Source organism: Sesamum indicum, linkage group LG4 (genome assembly GCF_026168435.1).
Source record: "Sesamum indicum cultivar Baizhima isolate 11 linkage group LG4, ASM2616843v1, whole genome shotgun sequence".
Classification (NCBI taxonomy): domain Eukaryota; kingdom Viridiplantae; phylum Streptophyta; class Magnoliopsida; order Lamiales; family Pedaliaceae; genus Sesamum; species Sesamum indicum.
Window position 1 is genome coordinate 19,901,604 of NC_142660.1, and position 7,286 is coordinate 19,908,889.

The 7,286-nt window shown below is 33.7% G+C and overlaps 1 non-coding gene across 1 annotated transcript; it reads left to right on the forward strand.

Annotated features, from left to right (window-relative positions):
- The first annotated feature begins 2,621 nt into the window (after positions 1–2,621).
- TRNAI-AAU (transfer RNA isoleucine (anticodon AAU)) lies at positions 2,622–2,695 on the forward strand. Its single transcript has one exon. It is a non-coding gene; the product is annotated as a tRNA-Ile (tRNA).
- The last annotated feature ends 4,591 nt before the right edge of the window (positions 2,696–7,286 follow it).

Sequence of the window (7,286 nt, forward strand, 5' to 3'; positions counted from 1 at the left end):
CCAATTCAACATCCTTTTCTTCTCAAATAAGTTTTCTGCGAACTCAGTGCTTTTTCCCATCATCGAATTTAACAAGAACAATCCATTCACTTTGTTAGAGAAAATTTTGAATGGATACTTGACTTTGTCCATCTCAGTGAGACAGACCCATAATCCCCAAGCTCTTCTGGTAGGTACACTATCTCCATTAATGGCTAACACTAGGGGAGCTTCTCCTGAGGCAACTTTGATTTTATTAAAAGCCATCATGTCTGGCCTTTGCAACTTTATAAAATGAAATGCTGGATGAGACCACTTTCCTACCGTTTCTGGAGCAACTGATACAAATTTTATATTCAAAACATCGTCTCTTTTTAGGTGGGGGTTATTTTGCCATGAATCAATGACTGCCCTACTAATCTACTCCAGAAGTTTTAAAATTTCCGAAAGGCTCAGTGACAGTATGAATTGAAGCGAGGGCTCTAAAATCATACCATTCTCTGACATCTTCTGGTTTGGACCCTTCTAACATTCAGACTCTGTTATATTTTTCGAATATTTCGATAATGGTCTTGCTCATCAAGCCTGAAGTCTCTACCTACAGTAACCTTGGATTTCTGGTCAGAAACCATGGTGAGATAAAGAGAGATAAACCCAGGTTGGTAATTAACTATCAAGGTATTAATAAAATATTAGAGTTTGATGGTTATTACATCCCCAGCAAAGAACACTTAATCGACTACATTAAAGGTGCAAAAGTATTTTCTAAATTCGATTGGAAATCTGGATTTTATTATTGAATTAAATTCGATTGCAAATCCAGATTTACACTCCATCTCTTGTTAGGAAATCTGCAAGAATATTTTTATGAGATTTTATAATGACAACATTATAACATTAATATTGGCATTCAACTTGCCATCTGATAATACGAGCTTTCTCTATATTTGATTCTAATTTATTTTTTAAGAAAGCGTTAACAGTAGTATTATCAAGCTTTAAAGTAAATTCTTTAGCAAGTAAAAATAAAGGCCATTTCTTAAAAGCCTTCCAAACCGCAAAGAATTCTTTTTCGTTAATGTGCCAAACTTTGGTTTGTTGTTCTGAGAACAACCGTCCTGTATATCTACAAGGTTCTTCCCTTGTAGTTGTCTTCCACATCATAATTTTAGCCACATAAGATTATCAATCAATAAAAACGCATCTAGGTGTCGTGCCATGTCTCTTTTCCGGCGCAAATTATAAATCCAATCGATCGGAGGATTAAAATTAATCAATTTTGCAAGTTACTGGAGTTAATAAAAAATGAGCATACTTATAGGACTAAAACTAAAATTGGGCATACTTAACGGACAAAAAAATATTTTTTCCGTGAATTTATTGGACGTTTATCGTAATTTTTTTAATTTTTCAGGCTTCCGCCGTGCTTTTCGGGCTGTTCCCTTCAGCTCAAGTGTAGTTAACCTGAAAAGAAAACCATCATTCACTTTTAGTACTAGGAAACGGATCTAGCATTTTATTAGGAGTGAAGAGCATGGATTGTGTTATTTGACTCTTATAAATATTAATTAGGGTAAGATTTTTTGCTGCCTAGTTTTGTTTCCCTCGATCAGATGACTCATGTCGAGGTAAACGTGGTGGTAAAAATAATCTACATGGTTGTAAAATGTTACTCGAATAATGCCTACTTTTTTCCACTCCTGCTTTAAGCTCCAAGAACAAAAGCAACAAGACGAACAACATGAGTTACAGTGATTAAGGAGTCTCTGCAAGTCTAGTATAGTTTCTATGGTAGACAAAACAAAGTTCAAATCATAGTACTTTCCAAAATACTAAGACAGAAGAAAAGGAACGAAATGACAAGATCCAAGAACAAGAAGGAAAAGATGGAAGCCCCATCTGAATTTTATTCAAGAATCAGCAGAAGCAGAAGAAGGTTGAATACAGATGCTGTATATGTTCGTATATATACAGCTCCAAAGTTCAAAAATTAGTTAAGCCTTTACCTAACTAGAAAACGCACTTTCACTAATAAAAATGCTGCCTAGGAACAATAGAGACAAGTGTGCTTCTTTAAGTAAGATACAACAGCTGCTGTAACTAAAGTCGTCAGCGACTCACTACTGCTTAAACTCGCGATTTCTTTATTCCAGTAGAACGACTCGTTTTGCTGTAACAGTGCATCGTCCTCAAGCTGTTTGCTGTTAATGGTTGACAGCAGCTTGATTTCTTCTTCAATTTCTTCAAGGAAAGAATGAGAGGAAAAGGAAAGTTAGACATAATAGTGAAACAAGACATCTGCTTCTTTTCTTCCATTTATGACACATTTCATGATCATGATGGATAAGATACAACTGCAGAAAGACATTTCAATAAGATAAAAACATGAAATGCATAGCAAAACTGCCATGAACAGTAGTAAAGATATCCTGATAAAAATGGGATGCTTACTCTTTTGTCAACTTCTAGCGAGTTAATAATATATAGCTTAATGACCATTCAACTCATAGTTTTTCTTTACTCGGTCACAAGAAACGACGGGTTGAATAATCACTTAGCCCAATAACACTATCCAATTACGTTGTATATAACCCTTGCCTCAACCATATCAATATATCTTTGTCAAAAGCATAAACAGAGATGGCCTATTAGCTCAGTTGGTTAGAGCGTCGTGCTAATAACGCGAAGGTCGCAGGTTCGAGACCTGCATGGGCCATATATCCCTTGTTTTCTACATTTTAAAGACGAATCTCTGGGGGTGGTGGATGAAATTCTACAAACTTGAGAGGGTGTAGGCGTAATTAGATTCAATTTCAGGAAGGGCACTGCAATTATCACTTTTGCCCACCGACTGGGGTGGTAGATGAAATTTTGCAAACTTAAGAGGGTGTAAAACCTAATTAGATTTAACTTAAAGGAGGACATTGCAATTATCACTTTTATATATATATATATATATATATATATATATAAATTGCTTCTTTCTTTCTCAATTTAATTCTAAATTATCTCATGATTGTAAGTTCTGGCCATCGTAGTCTTAAATTTTCATACGTGCTTTCATAGTTATAATAGTTTCTGACAAATTCATTCAAATAACGTGTCCAAAATAATAACAATAATAATGAAAGTTCAAATATCATAAAAGAATCCTATATTTTAGGATTATTTTCTAAAGAAGTTTTATTTAAAAAATGAAAACAAATAAGAATCACGCTTTATTAGTCAAACAATTGCGAGGACCCAAAGTGTTTGACCACGATTTTAAAAACAAACAAAATTGACTCATATTCATATTTAAATTTTATTATAATTTATCTAATTAAATTAAATACAATAAACATAAAATTGATAAAATGAATTAATCCTGAGTATGTTTGAATAAATAAAGAAATGATGTTAAAATAAATAGAGTTGAGTGTATTTCAGTCTGCACATATTTTGCCGACCAATAGATGTTCTCCGACTTAGGGGTGTTTGGCTAAATTTTTCTAAAACATTTTATAAGCTCCTATATCGTATAGGATAAATTACTTTCTTTTCTTTTTTCATAAAAAAGGATAATTTGTTGATTTATATTATGATACAAAGGTATAGTGCATTAGACCCTGTAATTAAAACACAGTGAATCAAAGGCATGCATGACCAGATTATTCAAACGGAAAAATGTGGCTAAGCATTATGTATAAACCTATTAAAGTTTGAGGTGGTTTTTCTTGATTTTCTGCTTTTATGCCTCTGTTTTTTTAATTTTGTTTTCATATATACTAATTCTGCTACCTCACAAGCTCCTCGGTTTGGGAGTTTTTTGCAAGTAAATTGGCTGGAGATATCGATTGATCTTTGGGTTGTAAGCGGATCGAACTTTTTTGTTTCAGAAGGCGCTAAAGGGAATACCTCACAGAAGAAGCAGAGCTTCCTTCCTTATCTTCTGGAGGAATTCCACCATTTTCTTTATGAAAGGACGTGAGATCTCATGAGGTTCCTGGTTGGTTTCCTCCTTGCTGGTAGGATCAACGGGCGTGAATTCCTCCTTGTTGAGTTTCTATTGCTGAGTTGATTACCCTACTCCATTGGCCTGAGAGCCCCGGAGGGCTGAGTTGATGGTCTTGGGATAAAGTAACGAAGCTGCTCATAGAAAAGGGGGTTGGAGGCAACAAGCAGAGTTGTGGGATCGAGAGTGGGAATAGGGGCATTATCATTCCCCATTGAGTATTCAGGAGGTGGAATCTCAAGACCTGCTGCAGTCGGGAGGGAAGTGTTTCCTCCAAAAGAACTGTTATTACCTCAATTGTTTGAGCTAACCATTTTCTCACGTCTTTAGCTCAAGTGTTTCATTGCGTCAGTGATGCATACCAAAGTCCAACAACGCCACAAGAAATTGAAAGATCTTCAAAGAAATCCTAAGACCAAGAAAAGCCTGCAAAACAAAAGTTAGCACTTTTATGCTTAAGTTACTAAATTATTTTATGAAAAAATAAGTAAGGAAACACTCAAGAATAACATAAGATGGTGCAATAATGAAAATGGAGTGATGAAAGATTGAGATATAAGATATAATATGCTTGTGGAGTGCAAAAATTGAACAGGGAGCTCATAGCCTTGATGTTGACCAAGAGTAAAACGTGTGTGTGTGCAAGTATGTGTGAATGAATAAAGTTACCTATGTGAGTGCACAATGACCTCTATTTATAGGACAATAGGGAGCAAAATTAGGAATTAATTGCAGAGTGTTGTATACCATTCAAAAAATATGTGAGTTAGCTGACTAACCGAAAAATTTTTCCAAGGTGTTAGGAATGTCTCTGACGTGTCATTCCTGTTGTCTGTCGAGTCATTTTGCTGCATTGACCTTGTTTTTGACTTGACAAGTTAGTATAAATAAATTAATTATGGGTTTAATACCTTACTCATCAGCCAATAGGGCCAGACCTGTCGGAATGATTAATGGGAGACCACTTCCTTAGCTTTGGCCTTTAGGAAAAATATTTGAGGGGTATCAGTTGTAGTAATAGTACTAGTTGTTATATTATTATTATTGATGCGAGCGAATTAAGTTTAACTTGAGATTGTTGGGCTTGGATCTTGCACGTTTTGAAAAGAAAAACTGCAAAAAACGCACGAGCACTCCAGTGCTCAAGCCAATAAAAAAAAAAAAGAATTGAAAGTCGATATACCGGAACTATAAGACAATAAATGCAGTAATAAAAATGCCTAGCGTAGAATAAATGAGGAGCTTGTATAGTTTTCAACCAATGTACGGACGCCAGGCTGACTTCATCTAGGATTGTGCCACGTTCTTCATCCATGACTGCATAATGTCCCTGCATAATGTCCGTATTGGTTCCTGGGCTTGGGCCAAGCCCCTCAGTTTATGCTTATATTCACAAGAAATATTCTTGGGCCTTTCTTGTAAGGTGGGCCCATATCATAAGTAATTAAAATGATATAAAGACAATTTTGTTCAAACAATCAATTTAGGACAGTAAATATTATTACATATCTTAGATGATTAGGATGCACAAAATACAGATATTGCTTTCATTCAAATAAAAATAAATAAATATTTATTAATAAATAAAAAAAGAATTAAAAAACAAAAACGTATCTTTCAATTTAAAAATAAGTATGATTGAATTTGCGCCTGATTGACAGACTCCCATGACTCACATCATTCTCTTTGTTTTTTCTTATTTTCTTTTTCTCATAATTGCTACCCTTTTTTAATGTTTTAAATCATATTTAATCATAACATGTTTTATCAACTATCAAAATTAGGGTTTTCCCATTTAATTCTAAATATTAATTATTGCATATGGGCCCAAATTATTTTCTTGAAGGTCGAAACAAACCTAATTAATTGAGGGATAAGTATACTTAAACTCTCTTATCTATAGTATATTTATAGAAATCACCTCTAACATTTAAAAAATAGATGCAGTTTGTATAATAATTTTGATGTTTTTCAGGTGCATGTATGTACTTTTTTAAAATATAAATTTAATTTGTGTAAATAATATTGATATTTTAAATAAATTTTCATATAATTAACAGATATAAATGATTATATATATAAATAGATCATAGATCATAAATTATAGATATAATTATTTCATTAATTAATTAAGCCAAAGTGTGATGGCCTACATAATAGCCATTGTGCCATAATCCCACGCTTCATGTACGTACTCATCATCTATCTATATTATAAATTTCGGAGCCCTAAAAATACTATGATCATCCAAATACAATATAATTATTTATCTATACATATGCCCATAATAAGAAGATACATATATATACATACATAAGAAAGAGAGAGAGAGAGAGAGAGAGAGAGAGAGAGAGAGAGGTGCAGGAGCAGGAGCAGCAGCAGCAGCACATGACATAGTAGCAGCAGCAATATCTCATCATCAAACATCATTCATTCGGATTCATGCTTGTTATCTACGTGCGTGAAAGTGTTTTCCTGCGTACAGTTCGAGGCGTATAGAAGCAAATAAAGTCATCAACAGCCCACCCCCCACCCCCCCTCTCTTTCAATTTCCTAGACATACATGTGTGTATATATATATATATATTCACGCACTACTACACACACTAGTCTATATATGTTCGTAGACTGTAGCTTCGGGAAGCAAAAGCATAGAAATTTAAAAACAGCAAGAGGGTGGGGGGGGGGGGGGGGGAGTGGTAAGGATGCAAAAAGGGCAACATTGCAATATGATATGTAAATTTCCACCACCTGACAGAAGGATTCCCACACTTGTTGCTTCCAACCTCTACACGATAAAACACACACACACACACACACACACACACACCAACTATATATATATATGTGTATTTCTATTTTTAATAAACCCTACTCCTTCTCTTTCTGATTTCTTTGCTTCTTATTTTCCTCTTCCATCGGAATTAACTATTTAATTAATTAAAAACCCTTTTTTATTTTTCTATGTTATTGGCAGCTTTTTCCTTTTCTTTTTTTTTTCATTTATAAATTAATGATTGAGATAATTATATATACACCCCTGGTCTTTGATTTATTTACACAAATCAATCCTATTTTTTAACAAATTGCACATTGGCCAACTAGAAACGTCACTATCATTTATTTTTTGTAAAATTATACATACACTCTAAAAACATTAGCATATTACACAAACTATTCCTATTTTTTAGTTGTCGGAAGTTATTTTTATAATTATACAAAAGATAAGATGATTTGTTTAAATAATCTGTAAATCATGAATGTAAATACAATTATTCTTTAAAAATTTTGTATATATCGACACCATGCATGC